Source organism: Euprymna scolopes, chromosome 40 (assembly GCF_053919585.1).
Source record: "Euprymna scolopes isolate OS-2025 chromosome 40, ASM5391958v1, whole genome shotgun sequence".
In the NCBI taxonomy this organism is placed as follows: Eukaryota; Metazoa; Mollusca; class Cephalopoda; order Sepiida; family Sepiolidae; genus Euprymna; species Euprymna scolopes.
Genome location: NC_136521.1, coordinates 34,782,395 through 34,797,198, shown reverse-complemented (window position 1 = coordinate 34,797,198; position 14,804 = coordinate 34,782,395). Strand labels below are relative to the sequence as shown.

At 34.8% G+C, this 14,804-nt stretch overlaps 1 protein-coding gene across 3 annotated transcripts in view; it reads right to left on the bottom strand.

Annotated features, from left to right (window-relative positions):
- Positions 1–14,804, bottom strand: part of LOC145265487 (stromal interaction molecule 1-like) — a 330,758-nt gene that overhangs the window by 203,621 nt on the left and 112,333 nt on the right. The window lies entirely within an intron of this gene.

Sequence of the window (14,804 nt, the reverse complement as noted above, 5' to 3'; positions counted from 1 at the left end):
CAGACGGAACAGAGTTCCACAGGCGTGCAGTTCTAAGAAAGCTTAGTTCATGGAATCTAAGTTTTGATTAAGGCATAGATAAAGAATGGGGAAAATTTTTGACAGTGGATTCAGCTAGACGGGTGTTTTTCATAAAAGATTGGCGAGGGGGGACCAGAGATTGGAGTTCAGACGAGCACCTGCCTTGGAAATAACGATAAAACAAAGATAGGCTTGCAACGCTCTTGAAGTAATTAACCAATCATTATGAATATTCAAACAGCTGCTAGGAGCAAGAGTGTGTAATGTGGGATATAGATAATTCGATTAAGTTTTACATATTTTCTGAATACTAAAACAAAAACTATTATATCACATTAGTTAAATAAAAATAATTGATCATGATATATAGTTTTCTTTTAAATATTCCAAGAGTAACGTTTTCCAGCTATAGCAGGACAGATAATAATCTTCTATCTATATATATATATATAAAAGTGAAAATGTTTGTGTGCGTGTGCGTGTTCGTGTATGTCCGCAAAAGGGTTTTTTCCTCGGCCTTCTGGGTAGGCTCGCTCATACTTAAAACTTTTTTATATCACTTCTAAATCATAATAACTACGACTTAACAACGGGGGTCGCATGTGTATTTAATTAGTTAAAATTTTATCATCTCGCCACGTCTTCGAAAGGTGAAAGCGAATGATCTGGCTTGCAGCGCAAAACTAGATCAGACATCCCGCCACTTCCTCGCACCTGTTTATTTCGCTTCATAAACCTTCACATAACGCCTTTATCAGTTCCTCTCTCTCGTGGCCATGATGGTTAGGTGACTTGCTTTTTTTCCCTTTCGTTTCCACCTTCACGTCAAAGCTTCGGGGTTCAATCCTACCTTCCTACTAAAACTTTTCTTTTCACATGTTTTTCTTTTCTTACACACACCTCCAAACACCCGGGCAACGCTGGGTACCCCCTGCAAGTCTATAATATAAATCTCACCTGTCTGTTTAAAATGTATGTATGCATGTCTGCCTAAAACTTTCGACAGAGGCGACGGATTTTCACAAGATTTGTATCATTTTAATGCACGACCCTTCAGATGACAAATATAAAAAAAAATTGCTAAAAACATTGATTCCTTCACCCTCAGCTGGGCACTTTTCTACAAGGAGAGAATTGCTTTTTTTCACCAATATTTTCGAAAGTCATCTCTCTTTTTGATTGACTAGCCATAATTTAAACCTTCACCACTTTCGGTTTGGCGATGGATGCAACGGCAAAGACACACATTTTTTTTTTTTCACATTTTTTTCCTCCTTCACAGTACGGGTTCAAGCCTTTTTTTTTTTTTTTTTTTTTTTTTTTTTTTTTTTAACACGGTGGCCACCACTTATCAAGGCTCGGAAGCCACTCAGGGATAAGGGTTATTGCAAGTACAGTACGTTAGTGTGGAGATTTGATGAAGTGTTTACTTAAGGGGGCGGTTCATTAGGAATTTGTTAACATTGGACTTGAAGACATCCAAGTTGTAGTCAGGTGGGAAGCAGGCAGACGGAACAGAGTTCCACAGGCCTGGCTGCCTACGACCATTTTCTTTCTTTTTTTTTGCTCAACACACATCTCCAAACGCCAGGCACACAGGTTAGTATAAATAGTACAATACTAAATATATTACATTTATCTGATACTTAATGATATTCAGAGCATAGATATATATAATTTTGCTCTGAATATCATTGAGCATCAGACAAATGTACAGCACAATCTCGCCAGATCACCAAAGTTGAGCAACGTTGAGCTTGGCCAGTACTAGATGGGTGACCATTTTGAAAGGTTAGGTGCTGTATGTATATTGCATTAAGTCGTGGAAACTTCCAGGTTGGTATCTGGAGGCGCATTAATTCATGGGGAGAAATACACCTCCAGTCTTCCTTAAGAAGGAGAAAGAAACTGATGTAAAAACCTGCAGTTTTCTGTATACTCTGTCCTGTGGCACTTATCTGCACCCACAGAGGTTAGCAGTAATACCAAAAAGTATGGATGGTTCTACATATAACCTTCACCACTATAAACAAACCCTCTGTGTGGATTTCCAAGCGACTTAGTTGTTGTGGCAGAACCTCATACGTCAAATTGACAGAAGAGTCTAAATGAAATAAAAATGAATATATATATATATATATATATATATATATATATATATATATATATATATATACACTGGCAAAAGTACCCGTCGTTGACTGGGTTCAAAAACAGCCTACAGAAAATGGACTCTGATTTATGAAAGTATGATAGGTTATGAAAAGGAAGCGTTGTAAAGAGATAGCTTCGAATTTGGTGGTATCAAAACCAAAGCAAAATATGATGAAAGTAAAAATAAAATAGATAAACCCCATAATTTATTATACCATACCTGTTCACACTGAAACACTTATCACAATATTCTGTGGATCTATATAAAAAACATTGGCATGACTGGTGTAGCAATATAAAAATGTTCATATAAATAAAAAATATATCTTGCTCTATTTATTACTAAGCACTCATATAAACCACATTAGATTGATACTTGGGAATCATCAGATTTTTATCTGTTTAGTCAACTGTTTCACGAATGTGCATGCACGGCCATGAAACATGACAGTTTCTTCATGTTAAGAATAAGTAGGTCTGAAAACACTTTTTAAAGATCATGTCAAGCTGGCCTAATGGTTATATACAGCATAATCGCTTTGACACACCGGTTCTCATCAGATTACCAAAGTTAAGCAACATTGAGCCTTGTTAGTACCAGATGGGTGACCATTTAGGATTTCTAGGCGCTGTATGTGCTCTCCGCTTATCTCTACATTTGTAAAACTTTGTGACATATTTCCATTCTATAGAGGTCATGTGCGAACAAACACCCCATAATTTTATTATACCATATTTCTTCAAACAGAAACATAATTATCAAAGTATACTTACGCAAATAGATATGAAAAGTATTAAAGTTTGTGCCTATTTCCATTCTATGGAGGCCATGCGCGAACGCAGACCCAACAATTTTATTATACCATCCCTATTTAAGTTAAAATATACTTATCAAAGTATTCTTATGTACATCTATATCAAAAACACTTGTAAACGTTTTTTTTTTTTTTAATTTTTTATTTCCATACTTTGTGTACCAGGTGCGAATGCAGACCCCACAATTTTAATGAACCACCGTTCTGCCAGATCAAATATACCCATTCCTGTGTCTCGATACATATTCTATCATTATATGTAATCAGTTTTTAAAAATAGTCAACCATATAGGAGCCTATTCGTGACCAGACACACACACAGCTTCATATTATAGATATTTGAAAGTTCTATTCAACATTTTTGAAAATAAAAGAATGTGCTTTCAAAGTTTAACTATATTACTTTTCATGCTTGCATTTTTCTATTGTAATATATATATATATATATACACACACGCACACACCCCCTTATATAATTAAATTATCTGTGTGTGCATATTTCCCTATCAAACTACTCTGTCAATTTTTAGTCTACATACTCTAGATTTGACATAAGGGGTATTGAGATTTGGGAAAATCTTTTTAATTAGTTTTTCGGACAGAAATTTGGCTGTCAAAGGGTCAAAGTTCAATGATTTGACCTTTGAAAACTACCAAACTCTTCTGCTAATTTTTGGTCTAAACACTTGAAATTTTAGATGTAGGTTACTTGGACATGGATCAAACTTTTCAATTTGATTTGAGCCCAAAACAAATGTTATGGGGTCAAAATTGGGGGTCAAAGTTTTTAAAAATTTGACCTCTGCGATCTCTACCAAATTACTCAGCTAACCTTTGGTCTAAACATTTGCAAAGATTTTTCAAGGATGAGATATAGGTAAAATATTTTTGCTTGTTTTCTTTTCCTTATAAGGGAAATGGTTTCCATGATGTTTTATTATCAAGTGCTTTTTATTCAATACGTCTGACGAAAGGCTGTTTTTGTGAAAATTTTCAAACGACATAATGTTTGAATTTGTCCAAATAGTCTTGAAACAATTGTAACTAACGATAAAATACACTATTTGTTGCTATCAATCCATTCCTTGATGTCTTGGTTTTTGTTAAAACAATATATATATATATATATATATATATATATTTTTTATTTATTTATTTATTTCTAATTTTTAAAACAGTAAAAATGTTTTACAAATAAATAAAAATGTTATATATACATCCAAACAAATTATGGGCAACTTTCTAAAATATGAGCTTCGAGGCGAAGCCAATATTAACCGTATTCATCATTTAAAAAAAAATAAAAAACAACAACATATATACTTATTTATAAATATGTATGTTTATTTTGTTTTTTTTATTTATTTTCTATTGTTATTGTCAATTTGAAAATTATTTTGTATTACTATCCTAGAGTAAAGTGTATCTTTTGCACACAGCTATTCGCTAGTTCTCTCCTACAGTTTAATAGATGTTGGGGTTCTTTAACGAATAGGACAGCAAATTTTTTATTCAGGCATAATCTACATGGATTGTCTAGAAGTTTCTAGACCTCATCGCAAAGCACTTCCCCGTAACAAATCCCCTATACAAAATCTTCAATGAAAATAACCCAAAGTTATCATACAGCTGCTGCAAAAGTTTAGAGATGATAAAACACATCATAACAAAGTATTATATAAGAGCAATGAAAACCATAACAAAATAAATAAGTGAACAACATGAAAAATAAAACACAAAGGACAAAAATGTAACTAATAGATATAATAATAATAATAATAAACCAAACAACAACCATAATATAAATAAAAATACTAATACTGAACATGATAAATGCAACTGTATATCCCGCACACTGCCCACTTCAAAATAAATTGTCTAACCAAAAACAGTTTACCAGGCCACAATATTTGCAAAAGAAACCCGAATAACAAGAAATATTACCTAGGTATGACCTCCTTAGATTTCAAAACCAGATATTATGATCAGAAAACACGTTCAAAAACAAAAAAAACCATTGAATAAAAACAACACTAGCAAACCAACACTAAGAACTCAAAAGAAAGCGGACATTCGCCAATAATCGAATGGAAAATACTAAGACAAGCAAGTACATGTAGGGACCTAGACGAGCCATGTAGATTATGCCTGAATTAAAACTTCGCTATCCTATTTTTTTAAAGAACCCCAGCATCTATTAAACAGTAGGAGAGAAATAGTGAACAATTGTGTGCACAGGAGGAACTTTTCTATAGGATAGTGATACAAAATAATTTTAAAATTGACAATAACAATAGGAAATTAATAAAATAAAACAAAAACATACATATTCATAAATAAGTATATATATATATATATATATATATATATATATATATATATATAAATTAAAAACTAACATAATACCTGAAATCTATTATATAAAAGGCAAAATGGATGCAAACGTTCGTGTATGTCCATGAAAGCCTTTTTTCAGCCTTGTCGCGTTCGTTACATTTATGGAAAACTTTCCTTATACTTCCTAGATTGTAATATTTGTCTTTTTTGTATAAAAGCAAAACTGATCGAAGCAAAAGCATCCTCCTCCTCCTGGCCTTCTGAGCCAGAACGTCTCGAAGGCAATTAGGTTTGATCAATGTGGGGGAAACCCTTCATATCAGACAATTGATATTCATTTGGACACTGCCAGAGTTCCCCCGTTTTTTGAGGGAGCTGGTTTTCCCCCAACATCATGCAGAAACAAATACGGTAGAAAGCTGAAAGCTTAATTGGCCTACAACCAGATTTCTCATTCATTTCGCTATAGCGTAATGGTTGACATCGCTAAATTTGAACACTTTACACTTCCGTTCGCGTCATGACATAGCGGTAAGATGTCAGATTTTCTTTCACTTTCTTTTTCACCTTTGCGTCATGTGTTTGAGCCTGCCTGTCTAATACCACATTTTTTTAAAACCTACAAGCACACAGGCAACACCGGGCATCCCTGCTAGTACAGACTAAAACACAAAATAAAATATCTAATTATACCTAGGCTGAAAATAGGTCAGCTTACCACAACAAAAGAATATCTACCCTTCCCATAAAAAAACACACACACACACACAAAGGATAGGGGTGAACCTGAGGTTAACTGTACCTTTGTCCTCTAAGTGCCCGCCCATTGGTTGATTAGGACAGGGCGTGATGGCAACTAGGAAGCTGATTGGCTAACTAGAAAATTCAATAGCATGTACATATATATAAATGAGCAATAACTAAAACTTTTCGCTTAAGCTTGACAAATTCTCACAAGAATGAAACAATATTCTGTGTAGCTTAATTGCCATATATATTTTCATAACTTATCTAGCTCTGTCTATGTATTGAGCACTGTTGAAGTAAATACTGAATTTACGCATAAAATTATATATTTGTATATTAATTCATGTGATTAAATAAAGTAGTCATATACATGAGTACAAAGGTTTAATAAATATGTTGAGAAACACTTTAGTAAGAGTTAAAAAACATTTATTCGGAAACGAAACACAAACAGAGGTGAAAGTCCTCAATCCTTGGAGTTTCAAAAAAATACTTACCTTCTCGTCAGAAGGGAGGTGTTAGCAAAATGCATAAAAAATTTTGCTTGTAAAATATTTGAAAAAACTAAGTATGAAAAGGATCACACTAGTGCGAAAATGAAATATAGAACAATGAAAAAGACGAAATAATGTTGACCATCTTACAATTTATGCATTTAATTACATTGACATTCATAATTCTTGCCAGAAATTGAAAAATGGTGTAATCTATTACATAATAAAAGCAAAAATATGTGTATGTATGTTCGCTTTTTGTGTATGTCCAAGAAAGGCTTTTTTTTTTTCCAAGAAGCGATCGGTCAACTAACTTCTAAAAACGTTTTATATCACACCTAAATGATAATATCTACGCGTTAACAACTGGGGTCGCCTGTCTATTTAATTTGCCAGACTTTCAAAAGATAAATATTCAAGATTTTTCTATCACCACATGTGCATTAAGCTTTTTCGTATAAGAAAAGAAGCAAACAAACTCGCGGTAAATAAAACACTGTCCCGCACTCAAAGTTGATGTCATTAAGTCGTCAAAAACAGGCACACGTTTATTTTTCACACTTTATTATTTTCCAACTGCGCAAGGCTTCAAGGCTTCGGGGTTTTTTTTTGTTTTTTTTTAAATAAACACACAGGACACCAGGCCAACGATTTTTCTTTTCATTTACCCAAAAACACACACACCTCCAAACACCCGGGCAATGCCGGGTACCCCCCCGCTAGTCTATCACATAAATCTCACCTGTTTGTTTAAATGTATTAATGTATATATGTTTGTATGTCTGCCTAAAACTTTTGACAGAGGTGACAGATTTTCACAAGATCAGTATTGTTCTGAAGCTAGACGCTTTGGATGACAAATATCGAAAAATTGGCTAAAAACATTAATTCCTTCACCCTCAACTGGGCACTTTTCTACAAGGAGGGTCGGTTTTTTGCGTCACCATTTTTGTAAGTCATTGTATTGGTTGGAATGACTTTACTAATTTCAACGTTCCGAACTTCCGGTCACGTCATGGAGTAGGGGTAAAATGTCAGGTTTTCTTTTACTTTTTCTGCCTTCATGTCACAGGTTCGAGCCTGCCTACCCGCCTGCCTACTATCACTTTTTTTCTTGCTCAGCACACACCTCCTAACACCTGGGCAACGCCGGGCATCCAGGCTAGTAAAAGATATAAGAAAAAGGTAATTGCAACTTCTCTTCCAATTTTTGGATTTTGTAATCATGCCCAAATGCATTTTATTTTCTTTTACTGGATTGATAGTTGCTATTTCTTATTGATTGATTCGTATAATTAAATGAATGATTTTGCGCTACAAAACAGTTGCTGTCAAGAATTGTGAATATCAACGTCATAAAAGGAATAAATTGTAAGATGGTCAACGTCATGAAGTTTGGAATATAAACTTTCGTCATTTGTTTGTTGTATGCTCCGTAATTACATTGAATTAGTATATAATAAAAAAAATCATATTTCCACAGAAATATATATATATGCGAGAGAGATTTAATTATATAAGCATTTTTATATTGTGATACTCATGTTTCGGTGGATACATGTAATTACAAGTATAAACTTTTAAAGTTAAAAGCCATTATCACCAAGGAGGTCTTTGATTATTTATAATTATTGACCGAAACATTGGCATGACTGGTGTAGCAATATCAAAATGTTCATATAAATAAAAAATATATCTTGCTCTATTTATTACTAAACACTCATATAAACCACATTAGATTGATACTTGGGAATCATCAGATTTTTATCTGTTTAGTCAACTGTTTCACGAATGTGCATGCACGGCCATGAAACATGACAGTTTCATGTTAAGAATAAGTAGGTCTGAAAACACTTTTTAAAGATTATGTCAAGCTGGCCTAATGGTTATATACAGCATAATCGCTTTGACACACCAGTTCTCGTCAGATTACCAAAGTTAAGCAACATTGAGCCTAGTTAGTACCAGATGGGTGACCATTTAGGACTTCTAGGCGCTGTATGTGCTCTCCGCTTATCTCTACATTTGTTTCCAGTTGTCTTGTACATAGAGTTCACTTGCCACTGGTATTTAACAATGTCGACTCAGGAGAGGTGTGGTTGGAGATTGTGCACCTCCAGTTTTTTTTTTTTTGTTTTTTTGTTGTTTTTTTTTAGGAAGTTATCACAGGCAAACAAAAGAATCACATTGAAAAGGTTGAAGATACTTCTGTGTTTGGTTTTTCATTTCAAAACATCACGAAACCACCTGTTACATAATAAATCTTTTTTTTTTTTCTTGCAGTTAATTCTTTTTGACCATTACTTTCTCGTAATTATTGCTTCACAATTCTAAATTTATTTTAAAACATCATATAGGATGATAACCCTAAATACATAAGAAACAACAATAACCCTAAATAAGAAAAGGTGGGGGAATCAGAGTCAACAAGATTTAGACGAAGAGTCACAGCTGGAAATCAACACATTTGCCAGAAATCGAAAGTAAGGCATGGAAATCGACACTTTTTATAAAAATTTGAATGTGCGACATGGGAATCAACATTTTTTGTTCCAATTGGGATGTCCGACATATGAATCAACACTTTATATAGGAATTTTTTGTAGGAATTGGGATGTCCGACATGGGAATCAACATTTTTTGTAGGAATTGGGATGTCAGACATATGAATCAACACTTTATATAGGAAAGTGATACTTTTTATAAAAATTTGAATGTGCGACATGGGAATCAACATTTTTTGTAGGAATTGGGATGTCAGACATATGAATCAACACTTTATATAGGAATTTTTTGTAGGAATTGGGATGTCCAACATGGGAATCAACACTTTTTTTTTTTAGGAATTTGGATGTCTGACATGGGAACTGATACTTTGTAGGAACTGGGGTGTTCACCATAGGAATCAACAGTTTGTAGGAATTGTCATATTGGACATCGGAACTGACACTTTATAGGAACAGGGTCCATGGGAATCAACACTTTTTGTAGGAATTGGGATGTCGGATATGGACACTCCGGCACAAATGTGAAGTAAGACAATCAACTTTTTTCTTTTTTTTCGTCCAAATCGAACTTGGGAATTGTCAAGACTGTTTTTCAATTAAATAGAGTACATTCTTCAGTGATGCCGGCATTTATGACGTCATCAATTGTGCAAGAAGACAAACAAACTCAATCCACAAAGTTTTAATTGTATGTAGATTTTTACAATACCATAATTTTAACTTTGATACAATTTTTGTATCAAAATCAATTTTTTAACAATTCTCTGTACCGTTTCAGATTCCACGGAAGAAAAAAAAATCAACCATATAACATTACAGATAATGGACTTCATATCTTGCATGTTACTGACCCTTTTAAACCAGAGGGAAAGTGAAAATCCATCGCCTCTCTCGAGAGTTTTAGGCAGACAGAAACATACATTTAAACAGACAAGTGAGATTTATCATAGGAATCAAATGGGTTCATAGAAATTGTAGCATAGCTTTTAATAGTGCATATTTCACAATTTTGTGAAATATGCACTATTAAAAGCTACGCTATATGTTGAGGAGAGCAAAGTAACCCAAAGTACAAAACACACACACACAAAAAAAAAAATTTAAATACTGAATACCAATACCTCCTCTCAATATTAATAAATTATGTATCTGAAAGAGATAAATTAATATCCAATTCCTATGAACCCATTTGATCCATAAGATAAATCTCACCTGTCTGTTTAAATGTATGTATATTTGTATGTCTGCCTAAAACTCTCGACAGAGGCAACGGATTTTCACAAGATTAGTATCATTTTGAAGCTCGAACGAAAAATTAGCTAAAAAGCATTAATTCTTTCACCCTCAACTGGGCACTTTTCTACAAGGAGGGGTCGCTTTTTTCGCAAACATTTTTGAAAGTCATCACCTCTTTTCGATCGTCTAGCCTTAATTTAAACCTACGTCACTTCCGGTTTGGCGATGGATGCAACAGCAAACATGTCATTTTTTTTCACATTCTTTGTCTCCTTCACAGTACTGGTTCGAGCCTACCTGCCAACTTCCACTTTTTTTTTTTTTTTTTTTTTTGCTCATACACACCTCTGAACACCCGGGCAATGCCAGGCACCCAGGCTAGTCTACAATAAAACCAATCACGACTGATGAAGGGAAGGCATCCCAAAATATAGCATCACGGACACACCACCTTGACGCAAGTAAGAATATCCTACATATAAAATATTGCATAAAAAAATTCATGTGTATATGCATATATTTATGGTTAGATACAACCACATTAATTGGATCTATAACAATGAAACTGCATAGTTGGTCCCATCATTATATCTTGTTTTAGTCTATCTGTTACATTTCTACGTCTTTTATAAATTTAAATTTCTTTTATATACAAATTAAGCAATGCTTCAAGCAAACTACTTTCACATATGAAAAAAAATTTTTTTTTTAAATGAAGTTTCAATGAAATAGGTGGAGAGGGAGGTCACGTTCAGTAGAAAGGTCCTACCAAAGAAATCTGTAAATATTAAGCTATTAATGGACACTCTTCATCAAAAATGACAAGTAAAAAAAAAAAAAAATGCTTCGTTAGTATTCACAATCTTCAAATAAATCACTAAAATATTCAAATAATTTTCTTTTTTAAATTTGACAAACTTCCTTCATATATTGTATCAAAGATTTTGATAAACTTATTGCAAGATTTTAATCTATATTTTTCGCTTGTGCCATTTTTCCCCATTTATCCACTCGGGCCATTCCCTCCCCCCTCCGATTTATCCACTTATGCCCCCCCCCATTTATTTACTCGTGCCATTTTCCCCCATTTACTCATTTGGGCCATTTCCCTGCTATTCATTCATTCATGCCATTTTTCCCAATTCATCTATTCGTGCCATTTTCACCACCAATCAAATTACAGATAAGTTTCTGCACCTTATCAAGAACCTTCGTGCCATTTTCACCCCCATTTATCCGCTCGTGCCATTTTCACCCCGATTTATCCGCTCGTGCCATTTTCACCACCATTTATCCGCTCGTGCCATTTTCACCCCCATTTATCTGCTCGTGCCATTTTCACCCCCATTTATCCGCTCGTGCCATTTTCACCCCCATTTATCCGCTCGTGCCATTTTCACCCCCATTTATCCGCTCGTGCCATTTTCACCACCATTTATCCGCTCGTGCCATTTTCACCACCATTTATCCGCTCGTGCCATTTTCACCCCCATTTATCCGCTCGTGCCATTTTCACCCCCATTTATCCGCTCGTGCCATTTTCACCACCATTTATCCGCTCGTGCCATTTTCACCACCATTTATCCGCTCGTGCCATTTTCACCACCATTTATCCGCTCGTGCCATTTTCACCCCCATTTATCCGCTCGTGCCATTTTCACCCCCATTTATCCGCTCGTGCCATTTTCACCCCCATTTATCCGCTCGTGCCATTTTCACCCCCATTTATCCGCTCGTGCCATTTTCACCCCCATTTATCCGCTCGTGCCATTTTCACCCCCATTTATCCGCTCGTGCCATTTTCACCCCCATTTATCCGCTCGTGCCATTTTCACCCCCATTTATCCGCTCGTGCCATTTTCACCCCCATTTATCCGCTCGTGCCATTTTCACCCCCATTTATCCGCTCGTGCCATTTTCACCACCATTTATCCGCTCGTGCCATTTTCACCACCATTTATCCGCTCGTGCCATTTTCACCCCCATTTATCCGCTCGTGCCATTTTCACCCCCATTTATCCGCTCATGCCATTTTCACCCCCATTTATCTGCTCGTGCCATTCACCTCCCCCCTCTCCCCAATTATCCACTCATACCATTTTCACCCATTTATTCATTTGCCCCCCCCCCGTTTATTCACTCGTGCCATTTTTCCCAATTCATCCACTTGTTCCATTTTCTTCCCCATTCATCCACTTGTCATATTTTTACCTAAATTCGATATTATGATCTATAAATTCTAGTGTTATTGCTAATTTAAAATCAATAAATATTTATCATTCTATCATTAATGTCAGCAAGGGAAAATTAAGATTTAAACGAAAACAAAATTAAAAAAATCGTCTTTTTCTTTTTTTTCTTTTTTTCTTTTAGAATCAGAAATCCGGATCAATTTTTTTCTGAATCTGATGCCAATTTTGATAACTGGAAAAGTTATGAATTTTCTGATTCCAATTAATCCTGCCAAATCCTAAGCTTTACCTTCCCCTTTTGAGAAGAGGTTAGTTTATTGCTAATCAACTGAGAGGCTGTTTTGAATTAAAAGCCATGGTTAATTCTAGAAAGGTTTCCGATAGGTAACTAATCTGTATAAATCTTGAACTTTAAAAGTTTGCAGACGAAGAGCAAAGGTTTTTCTCGTGTGAGCACGAAAAATTATGTATGGAAATTTTAACAGGTTCATTATTTCTATGGACTGATTCCGGTTTCTGATTGGTTGCTAGCAGAATGTGGCTCCATTTGATTGGTCAGTGTCTTTGCAATCATGCCATCTATTTAGATAAAAAAAAACAAAAAAAACTAGCAGATGTACTCGTTTATTCCTTAAAAAAAAAAAAAAAAAAGTATAAAAAGCGGAAAGAAACTTAGACATATGCGAGTATTATGTTTTTCTAAACAGTTCACTTCTTGCAAGTAAAAAAAAGAAAAAAATACTCGAGTTTAGATCGAAACCAAAACTTAAAGATTGAGTCAAGTACGATAATCATTAGGCCATCTTGCCACAATCTTTAAAAAGCGTTTTCAAACCTACTTTTTAACATAAGGAAGCTGTCATGTGAACGATTCACGCACGCGCAGTCGCAAAACAGTTGACCAATAAAAAGCCGATGAACCCCCTCCCCCAAGTAACAAGTTTCGAATTTTGACACACCCTAGCAGCCCTTTTTCCAAATAAAAGTTAAATTTTCCACATGTGTGAATACCTTATATACTAAATTTCAAGTCTGTAGATCCAAAATTTGTGGAGAAGTGTCCTCACACTCGCACACATTCTCACTTTTATAGATATGTGGATATTGCAACATACTGCTACCGAAAATGCAGACAGGGCTGCCCAGGCATTTTTTGCAGATCAGAATGCTCTTCCTCTAGGGCGCTGGCTCTTCAATCCAACGTTCTAACCCTTGTGTCAAATTACCCCGATGTAGGAGTGAGATAAATATCAAGATTCACCAGTCAATTTATACGTTAAATTACTGTCAAATCACTCAGCATTTGTGAATGGGAAATTTGTTTTATTCAATTTCATTTCGTCCTTTCACTTTATTTCCATAACAGGTTTTTATTTTACAGCTTCCACTTTGATTCTATGTAAACAAGTGAAGCATGCAGGCTCCCTCCCCCCCCGTGAATGCACAGTGAATGAGGCATATAAAAAAAAAAAAAAAATGACATCATTCCCCCCCTCCCCACCCATTTAGCCCCAAATGTCCCCAAGGCCTTAACATATTTAAATTTGAGATCAGCCCCATGCAAAATTGCAAAACAGACAGAAAATTTTGGACAAATATGGTAAAATAGTCCTAAAAATGGAGGGTTTTTATTAGCCCTAAAAGAACACCTGGGGCACACCCAAGAGTTATTGTGAAGTATAAACAACCAAAATTATATAGAAATCAGTTTGTTACAGCTTTTCAGAAAGCTTTATAAAAATCCAAGGCATCAATTTTTTTTTTTTTAATAAACACAAAAGTGTCAATTTTAGGCATTTTAACCCGAAAGGCATCCGGGGGGGGGGGGCCGGAAAATCCGTTCTGTTACTTTTTTACTCATATCATGTTTAATGTTTGCGCAAAATTTTTTTAAAATTCCAAGGCATAGTTATTATTAAGGAAAGTGCGGACAGATGAATAGATAAACGGACAAGGGAGAATTTACAGGTCCACCCTCCTTTTGTCGGGGGACCAAAAATAGAATTAGTTCATAGCACCTGCACACGCTTTCTTTCACTTTAAGTTATGGCAAAGAAAAACAAGGTTATTTTCAATCTTTACAAATTTATTATCAGAATTCGGACATTAGCTAGAATTAGTTTAATTTAAAATCTTCTTTTTTTTATCTATTTGTCAGGTTACCAGGTTACCTCAAATGGTAGGAAACGCAGCTGGAATGCTAAATGATCTGGTTTCAATTCTAGTTGATGGTATCCAAGTCATTTTTTTTTCAACTTTTGAAATCAGTAATATATATATATATATATATATATATATATA